Raw genomic sequence first — 17,495 nt, forward strand, 5'->3', positions numbered from 1 at the left:
TCCTAGAGAAACTTCCTCTGAGGTGCTGTTCAAATATAGCTTGATTTTGTTTTTGCTTATGTAACTTGGTGTGCTACTTTGCTAATGACAATATTGGTTTTAAAATCCAAAGCAGCCAGTCAGAAATAATAGCCTGTTTCTAAAACAAAATATGAGTCTTTAAAAACCCCAAATGTATAATAATAAGTTGTCTATCATGCCTGCAGAAAATATTTCATTTTGATAAACAGTCACAAAAATGTAAAATTGCATTTTTGAGGATTGATGACAACAGTTTTTTACCCTGTAAATGGGTTGCTGAATGTCTAGAAATTACATTTTCATATAAATTGCACTTTTCAAAAAAATTACATGATTTCTCCCATTTGAACAAATCAAGAAAATACTAGGATATTTTATCCAATGTGTGCATTAATTTTATTCCCACTAGTCACTAACTTTTCCTGAATTTTCCTAAACAGTTAATATTTTTCCCAGAATAAATTACATCTGAATATAAGAAAAACTCATACAATATGCCATTAACACTTCTCCACCCATGGCTCTCATAGTGGGGAGAATACTGTAAATGTTTTGATGGGGAAGACAATTTTTTATTGAAGTTTATAATAATGCTTTAGTGGCCAATTTCAAAATAATGTTTTCCCTAAAATTGTCTGAGAATCTGTGTTTTGTAGAATATTCATTATATTTGCATAATTAGCATGATACACTACAAAAAAAATTTTCATTCTTTGTTTCTGTCTGTGATAACTAGATTAAGACCATAAACTATCTGAAAAGCCTCCTAATAAGAGTACTTGCTATAATTTTTTAGTTTATTATTTGCCATTCACTATACTAAGTTCTTAGTGTTTATAAAGTAATTTCATCCTCCCAATAATTGATGAAGTAAATAGTATTATTACTCCCTTTTTAGAGATAAGAAAATAAGGCCTAGAGAAGTTAAGTACTGTGACCAAGGTCTCATGGCAAATAACTGGTAGAGCCAGGATCTGACACATTTGTAGAACTCTAAAGCCTATGTATTGATATACTACATTATAATTTTGTGGGCCCTACAAATGGGTTGTGGTAAGATAAATAATTATCCTTGGTTAACAAGACCCCAGAAATAATGCCCTGGGTATTATTTGCCAGGCTATTTCCTTTCTCAACAAGGTTAGAAAAATTCTACTGTGAAGCATAGAATTTGTACTGGGTGTAAGGTAAGTGGCTGCTTAATCAATGATAATCTGTGTCATCAGATTACCCTTTTACTTCAGGTTGTGTTTTCAATCTTTTCTTCTAGAAACTAAAATCTACTTCTCCCGGTAAATAAATTTGTCAGGCTCTGGATCTGATCTCTGAAAATTTAAAAAAAAAAGAAAAATTAAGAAAGGAAAATACTAGTCTCCCTTTAGAAGCCAATTAAGGCAGGTCCTTGCTGTGCTGCTGCAGCACCTCTGCCCTTCACTGAGTAGGGCACACTAGGCTTTTTGACTGAGGCACCCTGACCTCATTGAGCTCAACTCCTAAAACCAACTAAGAACATTTTCAAAGCCTCAAAGCTTCAGCTTTATTTTAACTCATAATATTTTAATGCTTTTGGTGTACATTTGAGAAAATTTACAGCAGAAATATTTACTTCATATTTTTGTGGCAATTAATTCAACTGTTGGATGGACATTAAGCACCTGCAACTTAAGATATCTCTTTGTAATTCCTGGATTTCTTTTTCTAAGGCCTGACATATTTAGAATATCTTCATTTTAATAGAACATTCGAGTCTTAATGAAGTAGTTAGAATGACGTCTTCTTAAGCTCAGACAAAATATTCACACCATATTGTCAAGTGACCTAGTTATCATCTTCTTATCCTTCAAAGACTAATTTCCTGCCAATTTGGATTAAATTTCTATTGCATAATTACCAAGAACCTCAGGAATCTCTATACCCTTTGCAGTCTTAATCAGACCTTTAATTTTGCTTAATAACTTTCTGGTCCACAAGGATTGAAATATGGGATGTCTGCCCTATATCCTTAGAACTCCTCTAACTTCTTTTCCTAATGCATAAATGAGTGTTTCACTATATTTAGAACATTTAAAAAAATTTTTTTAAGATTTTATTTATTTATTTGTCAGAGAGAGCCAGAGAACAAGCAGGAGAGAAGCAGCAGGCAGGGGGAGAGGGAGAAGTAGACTCTCCACTGAGCAGAGCATCCGACCTGGGGCTCAATGCCCGGACAATGGGATGATGACCTGAGCCAAATGCAGATGCTTAACCAACCAATCCACCCAGGCACCCCTATTTAGGACATTTTGAACTCTGTATTTCCATGATGCTATAGAGCTTTTGAGTTTTTCAGATTAGGCATGATCATTGGTGACAAACAACAAATATCAAACAAACACAGCACAGTTGGTTCAAGTTCTCCTACACCAAACCATAGCTGGATTTTTTCATTCATAAATCTTTTACTGTTCTTCAAACAAAAATACATAGTGATCCAAGCACAATGCTGAAAGCCAGAAAAGGAAAAATCAAAAAATGTGGGAAAACAGAATGACCCATTTTCATCTCTATTTTTACAATAGTCTTATATTCATTCTTCCTTTCCTACAAACTCACCTCTACACAGTAAAGTATCTTTTTTAAAACAAAAATTGATCACACATACTTCTGCTTAGAGTATTCAATACTTTCCCATGGTTTTCTGGTAAGAGTAAATTTCTAAAATGCCTCAAAGCAGATAATCTGATTCTTACCCTCCCAACATTACTGTACTGAAATTACTTCCTGTTTCAACCTTGCTTATTTATGGAAGCCTTCTTTGTTTTTGTTTTTGGTTTTTTTTTTTTTAAGATTTATTTATTTATTTATTCAGAGAGAGAGAGAGGCAGAGACACAGGAGGAGGGAGAAGCAGGCTCCATGCCGGGAGCCTGACATGGGACTCAATGCTGGGACTCCAGGATTGCGCCCTGGGCCAAAGGCAGGCGCCAAACCACTGAGCCATCCAGGGATCCCTGGAAGCCTTCTTTGAATGCCTCCTTTCAACTAGGTATATATGCTCTGACTTCTCCTAGAATAAGCCTTTTATCATTCAAAATTTTAATTTGCAATTCTTTATGACTATTTGATTTAGTAACTCCTCCCATTATCATGAAAGCCCCAAGAAGACACCAAGCAAGTCTGTTTTTATCATTTTATCCCTGTTACCTAGCAAAAGTCTTGGCCAATAAAAAAAAATCTTGTTGACTGAATGAATCAATCAATGTTTGTGGGCCAGTATTTTCCAAAACATGGGTCAGTAAAATCATTGTTTCTTGTATTCTCCATTTAGCATGTCAATATACTAGAACCCTACAGCCTGAACAATTCATTCTCATAATTCAGCTAAGGAAAATAAGCCTTTTCAAGCTACTGACCATAGTATTTGGATTTCTTCACATTATTATATTTTACTATGCCATAATTGTAGAAGCATAATCATATCAGAAGTTACCTGGGGCAAGCAGAGTGGTTAGAGAATAGAAAGCAATCACTGCCCAGGAATATCTGTAGAAAACCTATAAGAAGTCCATCTCTAGGCTTATGGTCAGCAGAAAAGCAATGGTGAGAGCAATTCAGGACTACAAGAAACAAATCATAAGACAAAGTGTCAGAGTTGGGGAATATGTAATAGAGAAGAAATGTAGTAACAACTGGGGCCAGGAAAGAAGTTTTGATTTTACATGAGAACCCAGTGATTACCACTGTGTGTCAGATCTTTGGTATGATTATCTGAAAAGGAGAGCCTGGGATCAATATAAGATCCAGGGATCAATTTCATGTTATCAAAGTCTTGTATGCTGATGAAAGATAAGACCCTTTATATGGAGGGGGCAAAAAAAAAAAAAAAGCTTTATGTAGTTCTTTCATAGCTTCCAGGATATGCCAATGTTTATAAATTCTATGTATTGATAAAAAAGAAACTCCATTTTAAAATCCTCATTGCAATAATATATGCAGACCAGAAAATACTGACATAGCAGACAAACTCCAGATTTTAGAAAAATCCAAAGGTATGGGCAAGCAATGGTAACAAACACCAAATCTAAAACTTATACAAGCTCTAATATGTAATTCCACAAAACCCTGAATCTATACAAAGTCTGCAAGTTTCATCCTTGTGTTTTGCAATGCTGTGGTTTGTAAACCAAGCTGTCCCCAAATTTGCCACTTTAGATTCTCTAAATTCTTAGAGAAAAATATTGCTAATCCTTGAAAAGCATTGTTATTAGTAATTTAGATCATGTTATTTGTCTGTTAAATATTACACATCCTGGTAACACTTCAGTGACAGGATAAATAATGGATACCCAAAAGATATCTGCATTTTAATCTCTATAATCTATGACTATTATCTTATATGACAAAAAAAAGGCGGTCTGCAGAAGTTGAGATGGGGAGATTATCTTGGATTATGAGGGTGGGCCATAAATGCAATCACATGATTCTTATGAGAGAAGCAGTGGAAGATTTTACCACAGACAGAAATGAAGGCAGTGGGACCACAGAACAAAGATTGGAATAATGCAACCACAAACCAAAGAATGCCAGCAGCTACCAAAAACTGGAAAAAGCAAGACATAGACTGTCCCTTGAAGCCTCATGAAAGTGCAGCCTTGATTTGACCATATGAAACTGATTTCAGACTTTGGCCTCCAGTAATATGAGGGAATTGAATTTCTGCTGTTTAAAACCACAAATTTATGGTAATTCTTATAGCAGCCACAGGAAGCTATTTACAACTTATTAAAATTATGCTATAATTTCCCATGAGGTAAGAATCAACTAGTTGTAGTTAGGCCGCCATTTTGCTAACTAGAAAGGAAACTGCCTTCGCTTTTAGTCAATTTCCTCAGAAACCTAAGTTAGGACACTCAGGGAATCTTTGTACATTTGTTCATTCTTTTGTATTAAGTTTCATTGGACATCACAATTATTTGAGAGTTCAAACTATAGTTCAAAAAAGTATTTATACACTATTATTTAAAGCAAACTATTACTCAAATTGTCTAATAGTTGACTGTAATACAGCATGCGCATCAGAGCACCTGAGAAACATGACTACAAAGAATACAAAATGACTTTAAGTCTCCCACAAACATTTCATGAACAGGTATTAAGACAAAATAAGCCAATTAAAGATAAGCACCCTGCCCACACTTTAATGGAAGTGAACTGGGAAACAATAGACCTGTGAGACACTACCCCTACAGAGGTAAATGGCAGCTGAGGGGAAACATAATGAAGGGATTGAGCCTCTTCAAAGACTGATGCTGCTGGTATTGCATTACATATATCTCGTACTAATGATAACTTGAAATTCAGTCCTATCTCTATCCTCAGGATGGAAGTGAATATCCATAGAGTCTTGAAAATCATATTTACTGAAATCTAGATCCATCAGAGGAAATAAAACCAACACAGAAAGTTATCTTCCCTGGACCCTCAGTTGGAGGAAGGGGAATCAGAAAATTTGTATCACCTCATTCTCTGATTTTTACAAGACAAATAGGCTTAATCTTCATTAAAGTGCTTCATATAAACCTTGTTCAATTTAATTTCAAAGTAATGGTGTGCTAAGAAAGACTGATAAATTGGTCCAGAAACCAATTTGTGACACCAAAATATCTCACCACCAAAGGTATTCTGGTTGTCTCCAAGACTGACTACAATATCACATCCTTCTCTTTATTATTTTTATTTTGACATTCTATGGCTCAAAGTGATGCTTACCATGAAGCATCTTTCCTAAATTCCTATCATAGCTAACACATTCCTCAACTCAATAGATGAAGTGGTGACCATTAAGGTAATTCATATATAATGCCGACTTTTCACAACTAGGGTTAAGTTCAAAGAAAGGCTTAGAAGGTCAGGGGCAATGTATGTCTGGAAGGTCAGAGACCCTAACGTCCAACACAGTTCTTCCTTAGATGTAATTACTTCAGATCAAAAACAGAATAATTGACAGCAAAATCACTTCTTCTTAGTCTCTTCTGCTTCCCCTCTGAACAGTTGCAACTATTTATTCTGATAGATGATTCATCAATTGTTTCATTTTTTCTCCTTCATGCTAAAGCGATAACTTGGCCATAGCACCAGTGGAAATTACAACTTGAATTACTTACAAGCTATCAGCAGGAAAAAAATATCCTTCAAAGCAGCTTCTTCAAAGTCTGTTAGCATTAGAGCAAGGACATTTTACTAGTTGCCTATTCATCCAAATATTCAATTTGTTTAAAAAGGCAATAATAAAACCATTCTTGAACATGAGAAATGTTTTCAAGGAGAAATACCATAGTTGACTGTTAATCTTTCTTATTAAGAACATAAAACACATAAGAATTTATTTATACGCTTATTACTAGCATCTCTGTGTTACAGTCTATATTCAGGTTCAGTAGCAAGAAAATTTAATTGTTATACTTACAACAGCATTGGAACTGCAAAATCTAGTTTGGCTGTTTCAGTAGGAAAAAGGCTTAACTCATATACTTTTGTCCAAAAAAGGTTCTCTTCTATGAAGAAAGATAATCCTTCTTTAGTGAATTCTTCTTTGAGGGAACTGTTAAAATAAGACACAAATGGTATGAAGAAGAAAAATGCCCACCCCAACAATCAGGTTAGAAGAAAGAATGGAATCTGCTGCTCAATGAGGTGCTATATGTCAGTTGTCCTACACCTTAGCACTTGTAAATATGGTAAGCATCACAATTAAAATGATCATTCTAGGTACCACTTATTCAGTGTTTAAAATGTGTCAAGGCCTAGTGGATCCAAAGCATCAAAGGGAAACAAACCATTGAATATAATCTACTAATAATGGAAGTCTGGTGTAGTTGAAGACAGACAATGAGGGAAAGTGGATTTTCCTATTGACTGAAGAGTTCTAGTTGTGGAAAAGGCAAGGAAAATTGAAACTCCTTATTTAGAGCTGATGAGGGACAAATAATAACAAAGGAAAACGACAAGATGAACTAAGGTGATGACTAAGAATTGTACTGCTTAAGAGAAGGTTCCAGCTAAGGGAAAACCCATTTTCAGCAGTTCTATCTCTTTGTGAAACACTACTTGTATAAGCAGCAGTTGTACAGTATTATGGAAAGCAGGTCTTGGGGCGTATGTGCAGATGGAAGAATCAGGACAACTATTTTGGTTTAGATACTTAGAGCTGAAATAACAGAGAGAGCTCCATAAACCAAAAGACCAGGTATATAAAAGCTCTTATGGTCTGCTGCCAAGATCAGCTTCACCACACCCCAACCCCCACCCATGCATACATATTTGCAGCAGAATAAGAAGCAAAACAAAACTCAAATACCAACAAAAAGGGAAGAAAGACACAAGATACATTTGTATTTGTATTAGGGAAAAAACTCTATTCATCTTCTCTTACTTCTCATGACCACACTATGAGATCATTTTAAACCTCATTTTACAGAGTAAAACCATTAATGATGGGCTCAAGACCACCGAGGCAATGATCTGCTTATCAGGATCTGAACCTAGGTCCAGGATACTACGCACAACTCCCCAGCAAGGATGCATGCTATGTTTCAGCTCATCATAATTTTTCATTTACTGCCACACTTAGTTTACACAATTAATAGGAAAAGGATTTCCTAAAATTTATAAATTCTCTCTGTCCCTGGATAGCTGAACATAGCATTCTTTACTCATAAGTTGCTTAACGTTTAAATTTAAAATATCAAGATCCTTTTTGACTGTGAGGCTGAAGATTAAAGGAATTGTATTGGTGAGAATTTTTTACTTTTACACGGTAAACAACCCAATTAAGCTTAAGCCTAAACAGAACATTTGCAGGGTGAAAAGACAAGAAATGGATCTGGCTTCATGCAGTGGCTCCAAGGGCCCAAATGCCATCCAGATGCTCTCTCATCCTCTGTAAATTTCATCTGTTTCTCTTGGGGCCAGCTGTCACCAGGGGGCTGAGAAGTATGACTGCAGGCAGCTCTAAGATAACATCTTACGCTACTGAAAAGAGAAATTTTTAAATAAAAATAAGAGTTATTTCTTGTGTTGAAAAGTTTCTAGGCAAGAATGGTCAGATTTGGATGTTATTACTACCTCTTGAATACTATAATTACTTGTGGGCCGTAGGAGGCACTATGATTGGCCTAGGTTGATCACCTGTAGCCAGGAGTGGAGTTCATTACCTGAACAAGGACAGGAGCATATCCATGACAAGCTGGGAAGTCACCATAGTAAAGCAACCAAACTAAGTTGGGTCTACCACAAACCCATTTAATAATCACATCATTTTAGAAATATATGCCAGAAATGATAATGAGGGTTCAGAGACTAGGTCTCAGTTAATAAATGTGGATGTATTTGGAAGAAGAGCAGGTATGATTAACTTTTAAAAAATAAATAACTCAAAATAGTCCAAGAAAGAGTTGGTGGAGGATATATTCTGTAAAGCTAACTTTAGTGAAAATAGAAGATGAGTGCACTTAATGAGAGTTTTAGGACACTTTGTATTTGAAAGTCAAAAGAAAAGATTTGCTGGAAAACTAAACTCAGTCTGTGCTTTTGTCACCATTTTCATCTTTTTTAAATTAAAGAACATAAGATTAGCAGTTGATAAAAACAAAACAACTAAAACACAAAGTATATCTGTACAATGTTGGTAGTAAGTAATGTTAAGATGCTGTTGCTAGCAAGTTCTCTGAAAGGGCAAGTAATTCACTGGAACCAATAAATCCCAAAGACAGTTATCATACACTAGGTTGTGAAAAGATTAAGAAAATACTGCAATAAATAGCCATCAAAAATGTTTGGAATGCCTAAGGCAATGTCGAATAAACACATTTTGAAATTAAATAAAGTTATAAAGGAAAATTAAACTTGAATATAATTAACACCTAACATTATTCCACAAACTATGCTAAATGCTGACCATATACTTTCTTACTTAATTCTCAAAATTACTTTTGCTGTTATTACTCCCCATTTTAGAGGCAGTACTTAGAAGTGCTTTAAAGTACAATGTGGCAAGTCTGTTCAAGGTCACACCATGTGTAAGGGGCACAGCCAGGAATTGAAACCAGGCTGCATGATTCTAGTGTCTATACCTATCACCTAACACTATCCCACACAGAGAGATAATTAATGAAAAATATAAGGATAAAGTGAGCAAAAATGCATTACTCTTCTATTTCCACAGACTGTGTCCACCACTCACTCCATATTCTGAAAAGAATAAAAGCTTGTTGAATCTGGTGTTCTAGGTAATTTCCTTTAGCCTGAACTAGCACACACTAGAAGTCTAGCCAACCTAATGAAGAAGTCAGACCACATATTTCTCTCTTCCCTGAGATAACTTCCAACCCAAAGTGAGAACCACAGTTCTAATAACAGCTCCCTAAACCAACAATTTGTTATGCTGTGATAAGTACAGTCTATTCTAGATGGCCTAGGTACCCCTGGCTTCCTCCCACAGCAGTGCTTTCTTCCCTATCCAAGAGGTATTCTTCCTCAAAGAGGCCAGAATCTTTAAGCTCTCCTGAAAGTTCAAAGTCATAGCAACAGGCAATGAAATAATAGGCTTAAATTTTTAGTAAAAAAAAAAAATTTGAGTCAAATAAATGATTTCAAGGTAACAAAATAATCATATTCATGAGCTGGTAAGAGAAGTATGTGGAGACTGGTGGAGAGGGGGGGAAATGCAGGTAGGGCAGGAAGGAAGTCAGAGACCTTTACAATACTCCTAAATTCTATCATCTTCACAATTGCTTTGAACATGTGGTTCACTTCAGTGCTACAGCTACATAAAAGGGCTTAGGCCAAGAATTAGGACTGAAATAAGATTTGTACAGACTTCCAAAAAGCATCTAAAAAGCTAACGACTGAAATATTTGAATACAAACCTAATATTCATATATATGCCTGTAGAAGAGCCTTTTATATTTAGACAAGTGTTCAAGCATATTTGTTGAGTAGAAGAATGAAGACAAATTAAATCTTAGAGACAGAATACTGCCTAGGACACTGCTAAATGGTAAGGAGCTGAAGGGGGATATCTGTGTTCACAGTTTCCTAAGCCTTCCTGACACACCCAGAGTTGCAGCAAATAAGAACTGATCCCTCTGTAGGGTACAGTGCCTCCATAGCAAGAACTCATTGAGGCAGAATTCAATGATGCTGTGATAGATACAGAACCATTTCACTTTGTGTACATTTATAAAGAGAATTAATGGCTCTGGAACTATCTTCTGTAGACATGGGTGCTCATTACTGGACTTTTGTACTAGTGACACACACACAAGCACACATACAAATACATACATATATCTCACTCATTGATAGTAGGAATCTACTTTGCCAGGAAAAAAAGAAAAAGAAATAGAGTGGAGCTTGCATACAAACCTACCCAGAACAATAAATAATGATGCACTAATTTTAAGAACTACCAATAGAGAGCCATCATTGACAACAATTTCAGTATGTTTTGAGAGAGGAATGATAAAAATGCAAATCTGAAGTTTCTTATAAAAACAGAGGCAGAGAAAAATAAAATCTTTTAGAAAAGTTCTATTTTCCACCTGTAAGAGAAGCAAAAAGCAAATGGATAGAAACCAGATATCTCAGAAGTCTGAGAGACATGACAGCTATCCCAACATTAAAGCTGGAGTAGAGGCTATGATTTCAGGGGATGCTGAAGAACTGTGGAGTTGTGAGAGAATTTATAAAAATGCTAATACAACTGAATTTAGAAGCCTATGTGCATGTCAGAGGCAAAATATATTTGGATACTAACTTTCCGCTCAAATCCCTCATGATTCACCTATGATTGCTTTGAACTATTCTACAAGTAGGACTTTCTGATATTTTTCAAACTTGAGATCTTTGAAGTATTCCTTTGATTTTCCTAAGCTGAAGCAGGGTAAGGTGTTTTGAGGCCTTTAAACTCTCAGCAAGAAGTCCCAGCATACTTCAAACTTTTGGAAAGGAATTTGCATTATTTTAACAAAGGGAGTTTTAAAACAACTTATAGTTTTCAATTATTAGTGATTTTTAAGTAACCTGTATCATTAATCTGTATGTCTATGTGTGTGTGTATCTTCAAGTTGCTGATTGTCACAGAAATCGAAGCCAGTTCTCCCAAGAACTATAATACTTACATGAAACAGAAGATTTGTAGAAGAGCACTATATTAAGAGTTAGGAAGTCCAGGATCAAACCTCACCTCTTCAAATAACCAGCTGTATAACCTGTATATATTTGGATAGCAATCACAGCTCTCTGGGATGTACCCCTGAACCCCTCCCATTTGAAAGGGGCTGGACTGAGCATCTAAACCATGGTTCTCAAATAGAGGCAATACTTCCCCTAAAGTGCATCTGGAAAACTTATGGGAGTGACACTATGATTGTCAGGTGATTTTGCATTTGGACAAGCTGGGATACTAGACACTAGATAGTTTATAATATTCAGAATAGTTCTACATGATGAGAAATATTTCCACATCCTACAAGATTTTCAAATACCCACCAGACATTCATATAGGTATAAAACCTGTTTGCTTGTGGTTATGTTTATAGAATCCTAGAAATTCTGTTTTATAAAATACTAATAATACAAATATACATGGGTGTGTATGTATATGTCTGCATGTGCCTCTGTGTGTGTGTTGGGCATAGTTCTCTGATAAAACTCTACATCTTTTCTTCCATTTTCTTGATTACATTATTTTATTTTAAAATGTATGTCTAGGGGCACCTGGATTATTCAGTCAGTTAAGCATCTACCTTTGGCTCTGGTCATGATCTGGGTATCCTAGGATGGAGCCCGGGGTCAGGTTCTCCGCTTAGCAGGGAGTCTGCTTCTCCTGCTCCTTCTGTCCCTCCCTGCTACTTGTACATGTGCTCTCTGTCTCAGATAAATAAAGACTTAAAAATATATATATATATAATATCTATATCACTTGTAAGTCGGCTTCAATGTTTATTTTTTCTTTTGGTCCCATTTGTCAGTATGCCAGATAATCTCTTATTGAATGTTGGACATAAGATTGAAAGTCTATAGAAACTCAGAATATTATTTTTTTCCAGAGACGATTTATTTTAGCATTTGGCTAGGATTTAAATCAGGTATTCAGTTAATTAAAACTAAGTATCACTTCTCTATAAGATCTGATTTATTTCTGTTATTTCTAGACAATAGTCTTTCAGGGTCCCAAATGAGAGCCTGGGGAACTCTAATTTTTGTCCCCCAATCACCATGAGACTTCCCAAAGTCCTGCTTAGTTTCTCAGTTTGTTGGCAGCCAGTTTGTGCTCAGCCTTTTAGGATCTCACTATTCACTGTTCATGAGTTAACTGACATCTTGAGGGGGAAGGTAGTACAGAGTGTATTCCCTTCTCTCCAGGATCTTGCTTCTTCAGTCCGGCCCCCTTGGTGACTTCTGAGATGCTTTTGAAAAGTTTTTTCTCATCACCTGGATTTTGGTAGGAAATTTCAACTGCCACAATTTAGTCAGTCATAGCTGGAAATGAAAATCCAGTGTGGTTCTGAAATGCACCATGTTTTCTAGGAATGCAACTCACGTAAATTCAAGATCACTACACTTTGTCTTATTCAGAAATGTAATAAAATAGAAAACCACACTACCAATGACATCAGTAGTACTTGAGTCACCAAGACAAAACATTTTTGTATCAGTCTGCATTTACTATTAGTGTATTTGTGATTATTCTGTATGTATGTGTATATATACTTAGTGTTTATCTCAAAATGTTAAATAGAAAATTTTTCTTCCCTCAAATCTGAAGTACTCTACTGTAAATAGGTGCTAGTACCTAAAAATACTGTTTTATATTCTGGTGTAGCTGTCCCTCAGCTGTTATGAGTTCAAAAGAGATGACATCTTAAACCCCCTCCCCTCACTCTCTTTGCCCCCAGCTCCCATGCTTATTCAGATATAAAAATTCAGAGGTTCATTTAATGTTAGTACTAAATCAGAAATATTAAAGAGAATTCTCTTGAGACCTTCATTTGCATTTTCTCACCTGAAAAAAAAGCAGGGCAACTCTAATTGTTTGTGATACCAAATATTAAAGATAGAGCTATAGTGGCACATGCTCACTCCATGTCCAAGGTTAGGATACAAGGAGGAAGGTGCAGAGTTTTCTTGGGGGCTGAAAGAAAGTATCTGGGCTTCACACATGTGACCAGTACTAGACTCACACAAACCACCTACCAGAACAAAGATGTGCAGAGGACACCCTTAGGAGCAAGAACTGAGGAATGGATGTTCATTCAGGACAGCCAGAAAGTAGAGAAAACTACATGACTACAGGTCCCAGGAGAAAGTTAGAGGAGGATGGAGGGAAGGATTCTATAAAGTCCACTAAAGCATCCTTTGAGAAGAAGAGTCAGCATTTAAATATCTGCCACAGTGAGAGCCTCAATGCCAGATTCTAACAGCAACAACCAAGTAAGATCTTGCCCTTTCCTTCCAGTTCCTCCTCCCTGCCCACTTACGGAACCAGAAGTAACAGTTAACAAGTGTATGGAAAAGTAGGACAAACTCAGTGATGGAGCAGGCTATTCTTTACTCCCTTCCCTCACTGCTGCCAGCTATGGAACCTGGGTTATACCTAACTGGGGTTGGCGGGCATGAACACTGGAGGAGAAGCTTTAAACGGTAAATGAAATGAATTTTTTTTATTTGGATTACACAGGTTACTCAATATCTAAAAAAGGTTATTCTGTATTTCAAAGTGACTAAAAAGCTAAGAAATTTGCCACAGTATCATTCAAAGCCATGAAAGGGAGACTCAACCATGTGATTCTAAAGACAGTGAAAAGAAAAATAGAGTTGTTTCCTCCAATGCATGCTATTGAGTAGAGCCCCAACACACCAGCTAGAATTTCCCTGATTATTTTGAAAAGTGACAAATGTTAGTAAAGTCAGAATTCCTCTTGTTATTAAATATAGGGTCAATGAGCTTGGGAATTGAAAAGATCTTGACTATACAAATCATTTTCTAATACTTTTTAATTTTTTTAAAGATTTTATTTATTTATTCATAGAGATGCAGAAAGAGAGAGAGAGAGAGAGGCACAGACACAGGTAGAGGGAGAAGCAGGCTCCATGCAGAGAGCCCGACGTGGGACTGGATCCCGGGACTCCAGGATCATGCCCTGGGCTGCAGGCGGCGCTAAACCGCTGCGCCACCAGGGCTGCCCTCTAATACTTTTTAAGTGTATTCATTTAAGTAGTTTCTATACCCAATGTGGGGCTCAAACTCACAACCCTGAGATTGAGTCACATACTCCTCTGAGTGAGTCAGCTAGGCACTCCAATACAAATAATGTTTTTAAATAATTGATATAAGATAAACATAATATTCTAAGAATTAAAGTTTAAGCAATTGGTTAAATATTTATTCTCTTCCCTATATATTAAAAAATACATAAGATGTTTATATATGCTTAAGAGTGTTCAGAAATTATAAGAACGGCAAAACAGCCTTACAATTATAACTAGAAGAGAACAATTCTTATAATGCAAAGCAAAGAAAACGAAGCAATTATAAGGTGAATGTTGAATTATTCCAACCTCTGAAGGAACTGGAATCATCAATGACAATTCTTTCCTGATAAAACATAATAATTTCCTATACATGGAGAGTCATATATACATAAACGTCAATTCGTATGATAAAATGATCTCAAAATATCACTCTTGCCACAAACACACTTACAGAAATTCCTATCATCCCTCTCAGGTAGGATGCAAGATAAGCACGAATGATTTTGCTTGTACATTAGGTAATAAAACTTTTAAATTCAAACATTCAGTGAAATGCCAAGTGAAATAGAACTTTCATACCAAGTCAAGAATTCAAATGCATGTAATCTGTTTAACTGAATGATGACTCAAAGTGACATCCCATCATAATATTCTTTAAAAATACAATAAAATGTCATTAGAAAGTAACTTGCTATTCCACAGATTCAGTTATTCTCCAGATCTCATCACATCCCTTATGTGCTCAAAGATACAGAGTGCATCACACTCACTATAAACATGGAAAACTCTGTAAGGTACCATCACTAGTCCTGGACAACAGCAGCAACAGTGAACTAGTACATCTCTGCAGGAGATTGGACGTAGCTGGTAATAAAACAGTGAAAATATAGGATGAAAAAACTAAAGATATTTAAAAAGGGAAAGCACCACTAACAATAATCAACTAATCTAAAACTGAAATAAAAATAAATACATAAGCTCCAAACTTCTTAACACACAGGAACAGCCCAAAACTTTGGTAATATCTGTCAGAGCATGAAAACATTGGTATAAACAGATTCTATCAGCCACTGAAAATCCCATTATGCATTTGTTTATTTGACAAAACTTTTTTTTATTAATTTCATTATGAACAATAATGGAATTTTGCTTAATATGCTAACATTAGCAAGGAATTAAAAATAATAAAAGTGTGAAGCTGGGAAAACTGACATGGTAATTATATTCAAAGAGATTTTTGTGCTTATTTCCAACATCCTGCAGTTTCTCTTTATACAATGACATGGAATGATTTAGAATCATAAACTTCATAAGATGGAAGGAAACATAAAAATGAGCTGGAGACTTTCCTTCAATTTTATTATTTTGTAAATAAAAAACTTAATCTAAAAATGAGATTTTCTAGGTCACACTATTAATGGCATTTACTCATTAATGTATTTCGTCATCACATATCTGAGGGCCTACTAAGTTTAGGGCACAACCTTAAAAAAATTCAGGGAATACCAAGATGATAAAAACACAGCCTAACCATGTAAGACTTAGGTACAAGTAGCAGAGACAAGACATTTGCCCGCATAGCTATAATAATAATTGCTGTACTGGGGAGCTGGGGTGTCTCAGTCAGTTAAGCATCCAACTCTTGATTTCAGCTCAGATCATGATCTCAGAGTTGTGAGACTTAGCCCCACAGCAGGCCCTGGGGCATGGATTCTGCTTGAGATTCTTCCCTTTCCCTCTCCCTCTTCCTTTGCCTTTCTCCGCCCCCCCCCCCACACACACACATACATACACACATACTCTCTCTCTAAAATAAATAAATAAGAAATTTTAAAAACAATAATAATAATTGCCATATTGTAAGATCAACTAAAATGTATACAGCATCTTAAGGGAGCTTAGAACTATGGAAAAATCAGAAACAGGAGCAAAAACTTCAGAAAGGCCAATATATAACTGGGTGGTGAAGACTAGGAAGGCAAGGAGAGAAAAAGAGAAGCATGAGCAATGGGGAGAGCAGGAGTTTAATTTGGCTTAGTTTGGTTGCATCAACAAGGTACATAATAAAGCTGAGGAGTTAAACTGAAAGCATATCATGAAAAGTCTGGAGCACCCTTCAAAAATTGACTTTTGTCAAAAGTCAATTGACATTGAAGACTGTCAAACACAAGAGAAACAGAATCATAAGGACCGGTGCTTTAAGAAAATTAATCTAACAGAGGAATATCAGATCTTCCATTCAAGTGAAATAACAGTGCACGATGAGGTTCCTCATGGGACACTTTGGCTCCACCTGACTAGAGCTCAATTCAGGAAGAAATGAAAATCACAGTTGGTACTACTGATTGAAAGACAGTCATGAGGGGGCACCTGCTTAAGTGTCCAACTCTTGATTTTAACTCAGGTCATGATCTCAGGGTCCTGAGATCAAGCCCCATGTCAGGCTCCCAGCTTAGCCTGAAGCCTGCCTAAGATTTTCTCTGTCCCTCTGCCCCTCCCCTACTTCAAAAAGAAAAGAAGAAGGGAAGGGAAGGGAAGGGAAGGGAAGGGAAGGGAAGAGGAAAAGGGGTCTATGAGAGAAAAAGTAAGTCTGTGGGAGAAGAGGGCTCCAATCTGGAACATACCCATGGCAGAGTCCCTATCTGAACTCAGGTGCTTGGTCTCTAAAGCTGTTCTCCTTCCGCTGTACCACATTGTTTTTCCAAAAAGTTAACTAGGGAATAATTAATTGCTTAATTGTTAAGCACAGTTAATTTGTCCACTAGTTCTCTTAGAAATTAGATCTTACATATCTTTCATGGTCTTTGATAATAGTAACTTTTATATTTTTATTTAGTAACAATTTAATTTTACTAGCAAGAGTAATCTTAGTATTACTTTTATATAAGACAAACATTTATACAGTGCTTATAATGTTCCATATATTATTCTAGGTACTTTAATTTTCATAGCAATCTAATACCATCCCCATTTTACAGATCAATAAACTGAGGCCCAAGAAGATTAAATAAGTCTACCTAAGGACATATAGCTAGTACCTGTGAGAGTTCGGTTCATGACCTGAAGCAGTCTGGATTCAGATTCCATGCTTTCTTTCAACCATTGAATATACTGCCTCTCAGAGCCACATTCACCCTCATTACTTCCAGCTCTAGTCTAGCCCCTCCTACCTTTTCCAATA

At 36.1% G+C, this 17,495-nt stretch overlaps 1 pseudogene; it reads right to left on the reverse strand.

Moving 5' to 3' along the window:
* Positions 1-17,495, reverse strand: part of LOC140636814 (proteasome subunit alpha type-1 pseudogene) — a 121,143-nt pseudogene that overhangs the window by 10,822 nt on the left and 92,826 nt on the right.

Source organism: Canis lupus, chromosome 7 (genome assembly GCF_048164855.1).
Source record: "Canis lupus baileyi chromosome 7, mCanLup2.hap1, whole genome shotgun sequence".
Classification (NCBI taxonomy): Eukaryota; Metazoa; Chordata; class Mammalia; order Carnivora; family Canidae; genus Canis; species Canis lupus.